The 13,347-nt window shown below is 42.3% G+C and overlaps 1 protein-coding gene and 1 pseudogene across 5 annotated transcripts in view; one reads left to right on the top strand and one right to left on the bottom strand.

Annotated features, from left to right (window-relative positions):
- The window catches only part of Pkig (cAMP-dependent protein kinase inhibitor gamma), a 77,308-nt gene that overhangs the window by 44,430 nt on the left and 19,531 nt on the right, over positions 1 to 13,347 (bottom strand). The window contains exon 1 of one of the 5 annotated variants that reach the window (XM_028868430.2): positions 1,155 to 1,431. The exons of the other annotated variants lie outside the window; for them this stretch is intronic. The gene's annotated coding sequence lies outside the window, so the exon portion shown is untranslated. Of the gene's footprint in view, positions 1 to 1,154; positions 1,432 to 13,347 lie in introns of those variants that run through there. 5 annotated transcript variants of the gene reach the window in all.
- Positions 4,474 to 4,812, top strand: LOC114692600 (annotated as a pseudogene).

Below are 13,347 nucleotides of genomic sequence, written 5' to 3'. Positions count from 1 at the left end.
CCAAGCACCACAAAATAAACAAGCAGGCCACAGTGGCACACCTGCAATCCAAGCATACAGAGGTGGAGTCAGGAGGATCAGAGGTCTAAGATCATCTTTACCTTCATAGTGAGTTTGGTCCAGCCCACACTACACTACATAAAATAAGAAAAGGGCGATGATACTAAACTAAATGGTTGCTTCAGAGTGAGGATACAGAAAAATGATGTCTTTTTGGACTCATGGTTTCTTTTTGTTTTTTAAGTTGATCATGGCCAGCCATGGTGGCACACATCTTTAATCCCCAGCACTTTGGAGATTGGAAGAGAATCTTTGTGAGCTCAAAGCTAGCCTAGTCTACACAACAAGTTCTAGGCTAATCAGGGCTACATGAGTCCCAGTCTCAAAAGCCAACAACAAAAACTTCATTCATGCATTCAGTTATGTCTTACCTGTATTTTAAATTTATCTTTTATTAGCAGTTATTGCAATCAGCATTTAGCAGGCCCTTTTGCTAATGTCAACATCTACAAACCCATGTTTATACACCCAAAGTCTCTTCAGGGTTAGAATTCTCGGTCACCTGCTGTTATTGCCACTTTGATATGTGCATTCTTAGTTCTAAATCTCATAAGAATCCCCAGGAGCCCAGGTCTGACACTACCACACCTCCCCTTCACATCCTATAGTTTGCTATAATCCAGAGAGTCATTTCACATAAATTTTCTCATCAACCCCAGGGAAACAGGGGGGTCAGGACTAGCCTCATTTGAAAAATGAAGACTAGCAAGGGAAGTGATTTGCTCAAGATTTCTGACTCCCTGATCCTTATCCAGTTTTCCTTCTCATCTGCCCCTCCCCCTTCCATGGGCATTTGACCCACAGCCACTGTAAATGAATACAACAGAGAGAGATCAAAAGCAGGAGAGAGGCAGGAGAGGGAGAGAGAAACCCTCCCCCACCCCACCGCACCCACCCACACAAAGGAAACCGAGTAACCAACTATGGAATGTCTTAGGTTGCTCTGTCAGCATTCTGCAAGAGTCTTGAGGGGCTCTGGAAATGCCAGCAGTCAGACCTTGGCACATACAGCAGCTCTTGGCACAGACAGCCCAGAGCACTTCTGACAAGCGGGGCCACTCTTTTGGGGTTCCAAAAGAAAGAGCCGTGTGTACCTCTGCTCTGCAAAGACACCGCCTGTGCATTAGTCCGGTCATGCGGCTCAGGGCTTTTAGTTCTTGCCAATATTCTTAGCTAGGGCTGGTCTAGAGCAGTGGCAAGTTGACAAAGCCCCACAACAGGGTGGGCCAGAGAGGAAGTCCAGTGTGCGGAGTTAGAGTGGGCAAACACCGACTCCAGTCGCTTCAAGCGTGGGGAAGCCAACGGCTCCCCCAAGCAGAGAAGGCCAGGATTTGGGTGCAATGCATTGAGCCTGGTTCCGCTGCTGTTCCCAGCCTGTTCTGGCATGTGAATAATGGCCAAACAGCAGCTAGGGGAAGAGGCTGTTTACTTGAGTTCAAACTATTTATAGCATCAGCAATCTGCACATATTTGGATGACAAATCCCTGGGCTTCAAGTGAGCCGAGCTTCGCTCCTGGACAATTTCAACAAACACATTCCCTCCCCACACCACCCCCAGGCCCCTCGACATGTGTTGCCCTCAGGAGATCTAACTGGAGTTGCTGAGCTTCAAAAGATTATAAAAAGAAATCACATTTCAAGAGCATGTGACTTTTAGTTCATCTATCTATGAGAGTTTGAAATACATATATCCTTTAAGACTTAAATCATAAATCCTAATCCATATATATTCTTTAATAATGCTTAAAGATCCCATAAATGGCCAAACAATATCTGAATGATGTTATGGGATATTCTGATTGCACTCTGACACACCCGAGACTGACAATAAAGTTTACTTTGAATCAGATGGCAGAGCTAGTTACTAGCTGACCAAAATTATCCATGGAGGTTTTGGAGGACTGAGGACATACAGAGAGACACACGAGGTAGTAGGGTGGGACTTAGAAAGATTCTCAGCCCCTCTGGATCGAGGAAGGAGAGAGGAGGTCACTGGTTGCTTCTCTATTGCTTCTTTGATCATTCAACTTCTTACCCCAATATCTGACTCCCGAGTTTTTATTGATAAAGAATAATTCAATAAGCACAGATTGGCGTCCAACATGGGGCATGTATTCCCACACAGGACCTGAGAAAGCTTTAAAAAAAAAAGCTCCAAACCCCCACACACAGAGCCAAACATGGCTTCCTATCCCAAGCCTCTCAGGTAGGCTGACACATACAGAGACGGCTCCCAGACACTGCGTGCAGGCTTGAGCCAGGCAGTAGCACGTGTGGAGGTACACAGCAAGTTTAAGGCTTGGCTCATCCACTCAGAGAAGGCTGAAGGCATGCAGTAAAGTGGTCCAGATCGAGAAAAACCTTTAAACAGATACAGTAGAAAACAGGTATAGACAGAAAAAAAAATAGTTTAAAAATAATAAAGACTTTAAAGAGAAAGTAAAGTAATACAAAAGAAAAAAGTCACATAAAGATGGAAAATACACAGGGCATCTGGATCCTGTATGGTGTTTTGTTGACTTTGAGTTTTTCGAATGTTAATGAGTGAACAGCAGCTGCTGAGAGACATTGGATTATGAAAGGCACTGCTGAAATAAACCAGTCTATATACTTTAGAGATGTCTTGACTTTAATGGAAGTCGGGAAATGTGTTGTGTTGGGGGAGAGGCTGTGCCTTCGTTTCCACAGGAAACAAAAAGTTATGGATTTCTTCAAAATTAATGAAGATCAAATTTGATTGGGGGAGACTTGCTGAAAATCTTGACTACAGACATGAAAAAAGGAACCAAAAAAGACTAAAGGGCAGGTGATATATCTGATGATTCCTCTACTATGGGAACAGCTCTGAGTCTGAATGAGACATGACAATCTTGTTGGCTACAGAGTCCTCATGACTTATTATATGTCATCCTTTCATATGGCATGGATAGAGGCTTGGTTATACAGTCCTAACTTATAAAGTTGAAAGACACCTTTTATCTGCTCAAACATAAAACAAAAAATCATCTTTAACTAACTGGTACACAATGCACATTCCTTGTGTTAATGCAGTTATACAAGTTACCTTTAAAAGTTTGTGTGTTTTCTGAACAAAAGGACCAGACACCAATGAAGACACCAAGTAGCCCAAGTAATGCAGCCTCTCAGAATACCTGTTACAGTTTCCTCAAAATTCTACATCCAAAACAACTTCAAAGCCACTAGCTAAGATGGTCCAGCTACCACAGATAAGACTTCAAATAAACCTTGCACTTTCCCAATACACAGAGACTGGACAACAAATGATACAGCTAGCTTGCCCAGGACTTGACCATTCTCTTCCGTTTCCTCAGGGTCTCCTAAAGACGTTATCCCCTCCAGACAACAGAAAGTAATTTTAAGAACATAACACCCACATTCCCAAGAGGCGGGGTGGGTGGTTTTTGGTCATTCGGTTGATTATGGATGTTTATCATCGTTTAGGGGGATTAGTTGCAAGTTGTTACTGGTCACAGTTATGGAGGAAACTAAGCAAAGGAGATTAGACTCAGGGATCTCAATCTGAAAAGAAAAAGGGGGATACAGGAATGAGAGGATAAAAGGGAGATTACTGAATCTACTTTTAAACTAAAAAAGCAACTACTAGGTTTATTTACATTGGTATGGATTTTTGTTTATTGATACAAATTTAAGGTTATTTTTGTTATGCTGTATATATGTTTCTATTCTTGTTTAAGATATTTTTGTATGTTGAAACAAATTTAAGGTTATTTTTCTTTTAACATACTGTATATATGTTTCTACTCGTTTAAGGTATTGTACCTATGCAGCTCGTTTTAAAATGTAATGTAAAGGTCTAGTCTTTAAAGGCTATTATTACAAACTATTTAAGATAATTAAGGAGCCAGGCAGTGGTGGCGCACGCCTTTAATCCCAGCACTCAGGAGGCAGAGCCAGGCGGATCTCTGTGAGTTCCAGGCCAGTCTGGTCTACAAAGGGAGATCCAGGACAGGCACCAAAACTATACAGAGAAACCCTGTCTCGAAAAACAAAAACAAACAAGCAAACTCTCTCTCTCTCTCTCTCTCTCTCTGTGTATATTAAGGAATGTAGGTTAGTAGTTAGCCATCTATAACAATCAAATTTGTTTGTGGCCATGTTAGGTATGTTGTCTTTTTTTTTTTTTTTTTTTTTTTTTTTTTTTTAGAGACAGGGTTTCTCTGTGTAGCTTTGCGCCTTTCCTGGAACTTACTTGGTAGCCCAGGCTGGCCTCGAACTCACAGAGATCCGCCTGCCTCTGCCTCCCAAGTGCTGGGATTAGGTATGTTGTCAAGGTTAAGCAGAGATATATTTTAGATAGACAGATGGTCTTCAAATACTTCAGAGGCCTATAAAATACAGCATTTAAGATGTAATAATATCCTTTCCGGCGGTGACGACCTCCCTACGAGAACATGCCTCTCGCAAAGGATCTCCTTCATCTCTCTCCAGAAGAGGAAAACAGGAAACACAAGAAAAAGCACCTGGTGCAGAGCCCCAATTCCTACTTTATGGACGTGAAATGCCCAGGATGCTATAGATCACCACGGTCTTTAGCCATGCACAAATGGTAGTCTTGTGTGTTGGCTGCTCCACTGTCCTCTGTCAGCCCACACGCAGAAAAGCAAGGCTGACAGAAGGATGCTCCTTCAGGAGGAAGCAGCACTGAAAAGCACCTGATTCAAGATGAGTGGGAACCATCCCAATAAACACATTTTGGATATAAAAAAAAATGTAATAATGTTTTTCATGACAATGAGACATCTGCTCCTGACAGCTCGAATCTATTCAGAGAAGATGATGGGTACGGAAGAACCTCCATATGGAGTTTGCTTTTATTATGGCAAAGTTAGCCACTGGACAAGAAACAGCTCTTGTCTCGACTGCTGACAGTATACTGTCCAAATTGGACAAACAGGACACAAAAGAAAGTGACTGCCAAACTTTGCCAAGGCAAAGTAAGACAGTCCTTTGAAATTCCTGCTTCACAGAAAAGTCTGTCAGGCCAAAGATGGATGCCCCAACATTGCAGAGGAACCTTGGGTGACTGTGCAGGCAGCCAGCTGTCTCTGTCATTTCTATAGTTTTGGAAGTTGTTTGCTTTGCACTCAGGTAATAATATATCCTTCTTAGGTCTTTGATGGAGTTGAAGATGAGATAGTTATAGTTACAGTTTTCCTTGTTATCAAATTCAAAAAATAAACTTACATAAGAGATGTAAAGTTTGTAAGGTTGAAAACCACAAAAGCTTAAGTTGTTTCTCTAAAAAGATGTTTTTAGGTCTAAAAAGGTATTTGTAAGATGGGAATACAAGTTATGATAGAAAATGGTTTAGATATAAAACTTTGGACTCACCAAGATAAGACAGATAATGGGATAATTTCTCAATTTCTCCAAATTTGCCAAATGCAAATGGATTGGATACTGTGACTGTAATCTCCCCTGATAATTGTTCTTACTGTATACTGTATATAGTTTTACTGTATTAGAGTTAAAACCTGTCCTTTTTTATTTAGACAAAAAGGGGGAAATTTTGTGGGATATTTTGATCACACTTTTGACACTTCCCAAGACCAACAATAAAGTTTACTTTGAATCAGAGGGCAGAGCAAGCTACTAGCTGACCAAAATTATCCATGGAGGTTTGGGAGGACTGAGGACATACAGAAGACACAGGAAGCAGGATGGGGCTTAGAAAAAAATCTCGGCCCTCTTGGATCAAGGAACGAGAGAAAGAGGCCACTGTTTGCTTCTCTGCCACTTCTCTGATCATTCAGGTTCTTACTCTGGTATCTGACTTCCAAGTTTTTATTGATAAAAAATAATTAGACAAATGCTTCAGAATGATTGTAATCAGTATGTTTGTGCTACTATAATGCTGCCAAGCCCAGCTCAAGACCTATAGAGAGAACATTTCTTATAACACAGTTTGTGTAGGAGGATAAAAGTTTTCAGAAGTGATCCACAAATATGTAATCATATGTGCATGCCAAATAAACAGCAGAAACATTACCCCAACTCCAGAGCAGAAGCAGTCAGTGCAGGATTGCCAACGCCTCTGGAGCTCACTGCACGCCCATGTAGGAGAAAGGCAGGGCTACAATAAAAAGCGTGCAGACCCTTCTACAGCTTTAATTCAAAGTGTGCTCAATGAATGAGTCTGTTTGGAAAAATTTGCTACCTCTAAGAGCTGCTTTGTTTTTAGGATTAGGGACTGTCTAACTCTGAAGTGAGAAAAATGGTTGTTGTTAGGTCCATATGCTGAGTGGTTATTTATGTTGGAACCTTGCAGCTCTATCACACAATGCAGCCACCAAAAAGAAAAAGCTGGTAAGTAAAGAAAAGATATCAAGTATGAAGAGTGATGCTGGACAAGTAGTTTCTGGAGAGGGGACACAGTTTGCCTTTAGAAGGCCTGACCTGTCCTCTTACCCTTTCTTCTTGCTAATATACTCACTGGAAGACAAAATGGAAGGGTTCCAACAAACCTTAAATTTTTTTTGTTCTGAAACAGAATCTTACTACATAGCCCTAGCTAACCTGAAGCTCACTGTGCAGAAGTGAGTGGCCTTAGATATGTGGCAATCCTCCTGCCTTAGCCTCCAGGGTGCTGAGATTAAGGTGTGTGCCGCCATGTCCAGCTGTGCTATTACTATAATGCTGAGGATGAGACCCAGGTCCTCAGGAACCCTAGGTAAATGCTCTACCTTTTGTGGCCCCATCTAGCTTTCAATATGTACTTCTTATCCCAGTGGTTCTCAGTGTGGATATTTATCACACAGAGATAACCAGACAAGAACACCTATGTAGATACATCCATCAGCACCAGTGTTTATAGAGAAAGTGTTGGTGACATGTTTACACCAGTCACCAGCTACCCACAAACCTCAAGTCTACGTGCTTGGTAAAGCAGAGGCCTCATCTCAGAGACTCAGGATTAACTGAGACAATCTGAAGTACCCAGTTCATAGTTTACATTTTGTTGCTGTTCCTAGAGCCATTTACATCTGTAAAAGAATATTCAAAATACCAAACTGCCAAATGAGGACATCGCTGGATGTCGGACAGCAAGAGGCATCCATTAAGTTATGTACTTCCACAAGTCCTTAATTTTTAGAAGTGCATGTTAAGACCATATGCATGAAAAAATCACATTACTCTTCAGGAAAAGAGGGTGGGTGGAGGTGGAACTCGGGGGCAGAGCACTTGTCCAGCATCCACAAGGCATTGGGTTTGATCCCCAGCATCACAAAAGAAAAACAAAGAAAGGATGGAGAGAATCAAACTGAAGGAACACACACAGAGGAGAAAACAACTTGGGGACAGTAACAGGAACTGGAACTGGCTTAGTAGATCTCAAAGCACAATACAGTTCCTAGCCAAGTGGTAGTGGCTCACTCCTATAATCTGAGGCAGAGGCAGGCGGATCTCCGGGTTTGAGATCAGCCAGGCCTACACAGAGTTCCAGGACAGCCAGAGAGACCCTGTCTTGAACAAAACAAAACAAACAAGGAAGGAAAGAAAGAAAAGACATGACAAGACAGACAATGACAATGACAATGACAAAGACAAAGACAAAGACAGCAAACACAGTTTTTTGGGGACTTAGTTGGGTGAAGGCACAGCCAGTCCACTAGGCTGACAACCTAAATTCAATCCCCAGGACTCCCAAGGTGAAAGGAGAGAATCTATTTCCTCAGGCTCTGCTGTCTGTCCTCTGTTACATACACATACACATACACATACACACACACACACAACTGTTAAAAAAAATCTTTTGTTCTAGGTGAAACCAAGCTCTCCAAAGTATTTCCAGGTTCTATCCATTTTGCCAGTGGCACAGTTACAAGAGCATTACTTAAATATTGGCTCCAGGACTTACTAGCTACAAAACAACAGGTGGAAATGATTGACAGGAATTCTGAATAGAAAAGAAAGCAGTAAGCAGTCCAGAAACTATGGTACCATTGTTAAAGGCCCAGCCCTCTCTGCCTGTAGACTTCTGGACTTTGTGCCTACAGAAAAGTATCTCAAAACAAGAATAGGTTTCTTGGGTCTGGGAAGCCGGATCAGTCCATGACACGCTTGTTGCACAAATAAAAGGACGTGAGTTCAGATCCCTAGCACCACCCTTCAAAGCAGCAGCTAGGGGCAGGACCTACAGTCCCAGGCTGGCCTTGAACTCAAAGTTCCCTCTGCTTCGGCCCCACTTCCCACCCCCACCCCATACCTCCGCCTCCCAGTGCTGGAATTAAATGTGTGTGCTAACATGTTGGGACTCAGATATTCTTTTATTTTATTTTTTTTAATCAACTCTGTTCCTTTATTTATTTATTTACAGGAAGGTTGTTTTTTATTTTATTTTTTCTTAACATTTATTTTACAGTGTTCTGTCTGCATGTTTGCCTGCAGGCCAGAAGAGGGCATCAGATGTCATTACAGATGGTTGAGCCACCATGTGGGTGCTGGGAATTGAACTCAGGACCTCTGGAAGAGCAGCCAGTGCTCTTAACCTCTGAGCCATCTCTCCAGCCCTCAGATATTCTTTTATTTTATTTATTTGTTTGTGTGTTCGTTTATTTATGGGTTTTTTGAGGCAGGGTGTCTCTATGTAGCTTTGCGCCTTTCCTGGAACTCACTCTGTAGCCCAGGTTGGCCTCGAACTCACAGAGATCTGCCTGCCTCTGCCTCCCAAGTGCTGGGATAAAAAGCGTGTGCCACCACCGCCCAGCCAGATATTCTTTTAAACAGTACTTCAAGAAAAAGGAACTTGGGGTGGAGAAATGGCTCAGGGTTAGGAGGGCTGGCTGCTCTTGTAGAGGACCCAGATTCAGTTCTTAGCACCCACATGTTGGCTCACAACTGTCCAGAACATCAATTCCTGGAGGTCTGATACTTTCTGTCTTTCATGGGCACCAGGCAAGCATGTAGAACATATAAATACATACGTGCAGGCAAAATACTTACATACATAAAAAAATAAAAATAACTGAAGCTTTTTAAAAAAGGAAAAGGAATTAATTTCCTTTAATCCTCACAGATACTTTATGAACATTTTATCATTATTCTCATTTTACAAGTGAACAAGTAAAAGCTCAGAATGTTAACTTGCTTGAAACTGCAATTTTTTTAAGAAAAGCTGTCTAAAAGGAAATATTTTTGAGATTTATTTTCATTTTATATGTATTAGTGTTTTGCTTGCATGTATGTGTGTGCACTATGTGTGTGACTGATGCTGAGGAAGGCCAGAAGTGGGTGCCTGATTCTCTGGAACTGGAGTTACAGATGGTTGTTAGGTGCCATGTGGGGGCTAGAAACTGAACCTGGGTTCCCTGGAAGAGCAGGGTACCCTTAACCACTGAGCCATCTCTCCAGCCCTATATTTTAAAGTTTTAATTACGTATTACCTACTGTGTGTGTGCTTATGTATGTGTGTACAGACATGTATAAATATGCAAGCCACAGGCCAACTCTGAGAGTCGGTTCTCTCCTTCCATCACATGGGTCCCAGGGGTTGAATTAGTTTTGGCAGAAAACACCTTTACCCACTGAGTCATCTCACCTGCCCAAGGAAACACTTTAAAAATTACATATTGGCTGGGGTTGGGGATTTAGCTCAGTGGTAGAGCACTTGCCTAGCAAGCGCAAGGTCCTGGGTTCGGTCCTCAGCTCTGAAAAAAAAAAAATTACATATTGGGGGGCTAGAGAGATGGCTCAGTGGTTAAGAGCACTGACTACTCTTCCAGAGGACCCAAGTTCAATTCCCAGCACCCACATGGTAGTTCACAACTGTATGTAATTTCAGTTCCAGGGGACCCAGCACCCATGGCAAAATACCAACAGACATAAAATAAAAATAAGTAATTTTTTTAAAAAATTACATATGGCACTGAAGAGATAATCACTGCTTAGAAGCATTTGCTGCTCTTGCAGAGGACTGGAGTTCAATTCCCAGCACCAACACCAGGCTGCTCACAACTACCCTCACAACACCAACTCCAGGGAATCTGATGCCCTCTTCTGGACTCCATTGACACCACATATATGTACACATACACACATGCAGGTACACACACACACACACACACACACACACACACACACACCTTTTTTTTTTTTTAATTAAGCCAGCAGTGGTGACACCCACCTTTAATCCTAACACTCTCAGGAGGCAGAGTTCGGCAGAGCTCTGGGAATTTGAGGTCCACCTGTTCTACACAGTGAGATCCCATCTTATCCTTTTTTTTTCCTTAAGTAAAACAAAAAAGCAAGCCGGGCGGCGGCGGCGGCAGCGGCGGCGGTGCACGCCTTTAATCCCACCACTCAGAAGGCAGAGCCAGGCGGATCTCTGTGAGTTCAAGGCCAGCCTGGACTACCAAGTGAGTCCCAGGAAAGGTGCAAAGCTACACAGAGAAACCCTGTCTTGAAAAACAAAAACAAAACAAAACAAAACAAAACAAAAAAGCAAATGTTTATGTATATTTTAAAGATGCTGAGGTGACCAAAAAAGTTTTAAAGTCATAAGGCTGAAGTTTTTTACGAGTTGGAGGGAATAAGACTCTTACCCTTACAGCACATGTCTGTTTTCAGATTTTCTGTTTTTGTAGTCATTTTTGCGGTATTGAGACTAAACCTTGGCTCTTGTGCATGTGAGACAAACTATTACTGAATTATACTTCCAATTATTTGAAAATATACAAAATATTATTTGGGAGTTGGAGAGATGGCTCAGTGGTTAAGAATACTTGCTATTCTTACAGAATGGGTTTGGTTTCCAGCACCCACATCAGGTGGTTCACAACTCCTTAACACATATACATTCGATAAATAAATAAAGCTTTAAAACATTTACTTATTTGGAGATAAGGTCTAAGTTGATCAGGCTGACCTTGAACTCAGTCTATAGCCCAAGTAGGCCTTGAACATTCAAACCTTCTGCCTCAAGCCTCTGAGTGTTGGGGTTACAGGCCTGCACCCCACACCTGGCAAGTCTTCTTGTTCTGATGTTTATTTTGTGTATTTGTATTGCTTTTATTGTTTTGTTGAGTTGTCAAAAAGAGAGAAGGTAAGTACTATTATTACATTACAATGGATGAAATATAAATGTAAATTTCTAGTGGATGGGGCTGGAGAGATGGCTCCGAGGTTAAGAGTACCAACTGCTCTTCCAGAGGTCCTGAGTTCAATTCCCAGCACCCACATGGTGGCTCACAACCATCTGTAATGAGATCTGGTGCCCTCTTCTGTATACATAATAAATAAATCTTAAAAAAAAAAAATTCTAGAGGATGAAAATTCAGCCTTATGATGATGAGAGTGGGTGGTCTGCTTTGAATGTGCATTATCAAAGACTTCTTTTTAATAATTCCTGGTGTTGTGAAGACATGGGAAAATATAAGTCGAATGGAAAAAAGCCAGGCATGATAGAGAATTCATGACTCTAAGTCCAGCATACCAGAGGTTGAAGCAGGTACACTGCCATCAATCTGAGGCCAGCGTGGACTACTGAGCCCTTGTCTTAAAAGCAACAGAAATGATAGTTTTTTTTCTTGTTCTGTTGAAGCAGGATCTTGCCCTATAGCCCAGATCGGCCGGTGACTCACTACATAACTCAAAGTGGCCTTGAACTCACTTTGTGGCCAAGACTGGCCTTTTATTACTGATCTTCCTGTGTCTACCTTCAAGGTGTCGTAAAGCTGGTTCTGGTCATGTGTACCTATAATCTCAGTGTGTCTACAGTGAGAACGGGGAACTCTTGGTCATGTATACCTATAATCCCTGTGTGTCTACAGTGAGAACAGGGAACTCTTGGTCATGTGTATCTATAATCCCAGTGTGTCTACAGTGAGAACGGGGAACTCTTAGTCATGTGTATCTATAATCCCAGTGTGTCTACAGTGAGAATGGGAAACTCTTGAGCCACCTAACCTTGTTTATACAGCAGTGAACATGAGATCTCCACCTCCAACAGGCTAGAAGGCAAGGACTGACACTGTTGTCCTAACTGAAACCATCCTCCGACTTTCACATGTACTCTGTGGCATGTGTGCCTGCACTTACACACATGAATAAACATGTGTGGTACCAGCTGGGCATGGTAGCACATCCTGTAATCCCAGCATTTAGGAGGTGGAGGAAGGCAGATCACAGAATTCAAGACTAGTGTGGACTATATAGTGAGTTCCTGCACAGCCAGGGCTACACAGAAGACGCCATCTCAAAGTAAAACTAAATTGGTTGATGATATGGCACAACAGGTAAAAGTACTTTGTCACCAAAAAAACTAGGGCCTGAGTGTGACCCCGGGACCCATATGGTAAAAGAAGAGAAGCGACTCTTGCTGTGGGATGTTCTGTATGGCAAATGTGTTGCTCTGATTGGTTAGTAAATAAAACACTGATTGGCCAGTAGTCAGGCAGGAGGAAGTATAGGTGGGACAAGGAGGAGAAGAATTCTGGGAAGTAAAAGGCTGAGTCAGAGACACTGCCAGCCGCCACCATGACAAGCCGCATGTGAAGACGCCGGTGAGCCACGAGTCACATGGCAAGGTATAGATTTACAGAAATGGGTTAATTTAAGATATAAGAACAGTTAGCAAGAAGCCTGCTATGGCCATACAGTTTGTAAGCAATATAAGTCTCTGTGTTTACTTGGTTGGGTCTGAGTGTTTGTGGGACTGGCCAATGAGAGAGATTTGTCCTGACTGTGGGCCAGGCAGGAAAACTCTAGCAACAGACTCTTGCAAGTCATCCTCTGATTTCTACACGCACAGTGTGGCACGTGTATACCCATATACACATCACATATACAAACACACGTGCACATAGGGTTATTTTTATTTTGTTGTTTTTTGTGGGTTTTTTTTTTTTGTTTTGTTTGAGACATGATATCTTACTGTTCTATTGCTGTGAAGAGACATCATGACCAAGGCAACTCTTTTGTTCTGTTTTATTTTTTAGGGATTTTTCCCCCCAGGAGTGGTATTGTTTTGTTTTTTGAGACACGGTTTTGCCGGCAGGCAGTGGTGGCACACGTCTTTAACCCCAGCACTCAGGAGGCAGAGGCAGGTGAATCTCTGTGAGTTCGAGGCTAGCCTGCTCTACAGAGTGAGTTCCAGGACAGGCTCCAAAAGCTACACAGAGAAACCCTGTCTTGAAAAACTAAAAAGAAAAAAAAAAGAGAGAGACAGAGCTTCTCTGTGTAGCCTTGGCTGTCCTGAAGCTCACTCTGTAGGCCAGGCTGGCTTTGAACTCACAGAGATCCACCTA

Source organism: Peromyscus leucopus, chromosome 4 (assembly GCF_004664715.2).
Source record: "Peromyscus leucopus breed LL Stock chromosome 4, UCI_PerLeu_2.1, whole genome shotgun sequence".
Taxonomy (NCBI): domain Eukaryota; kingdom Metazoa; phylum Chordata; class Mammalia; order Rodentia; family Cricetidae; genus Peromyscus; species Peromyscus leucopus.
Note: the sequence above shows the minus strand (reverse complement) of the source record. Positions and strands in the feature narration are given on the sequence as shown.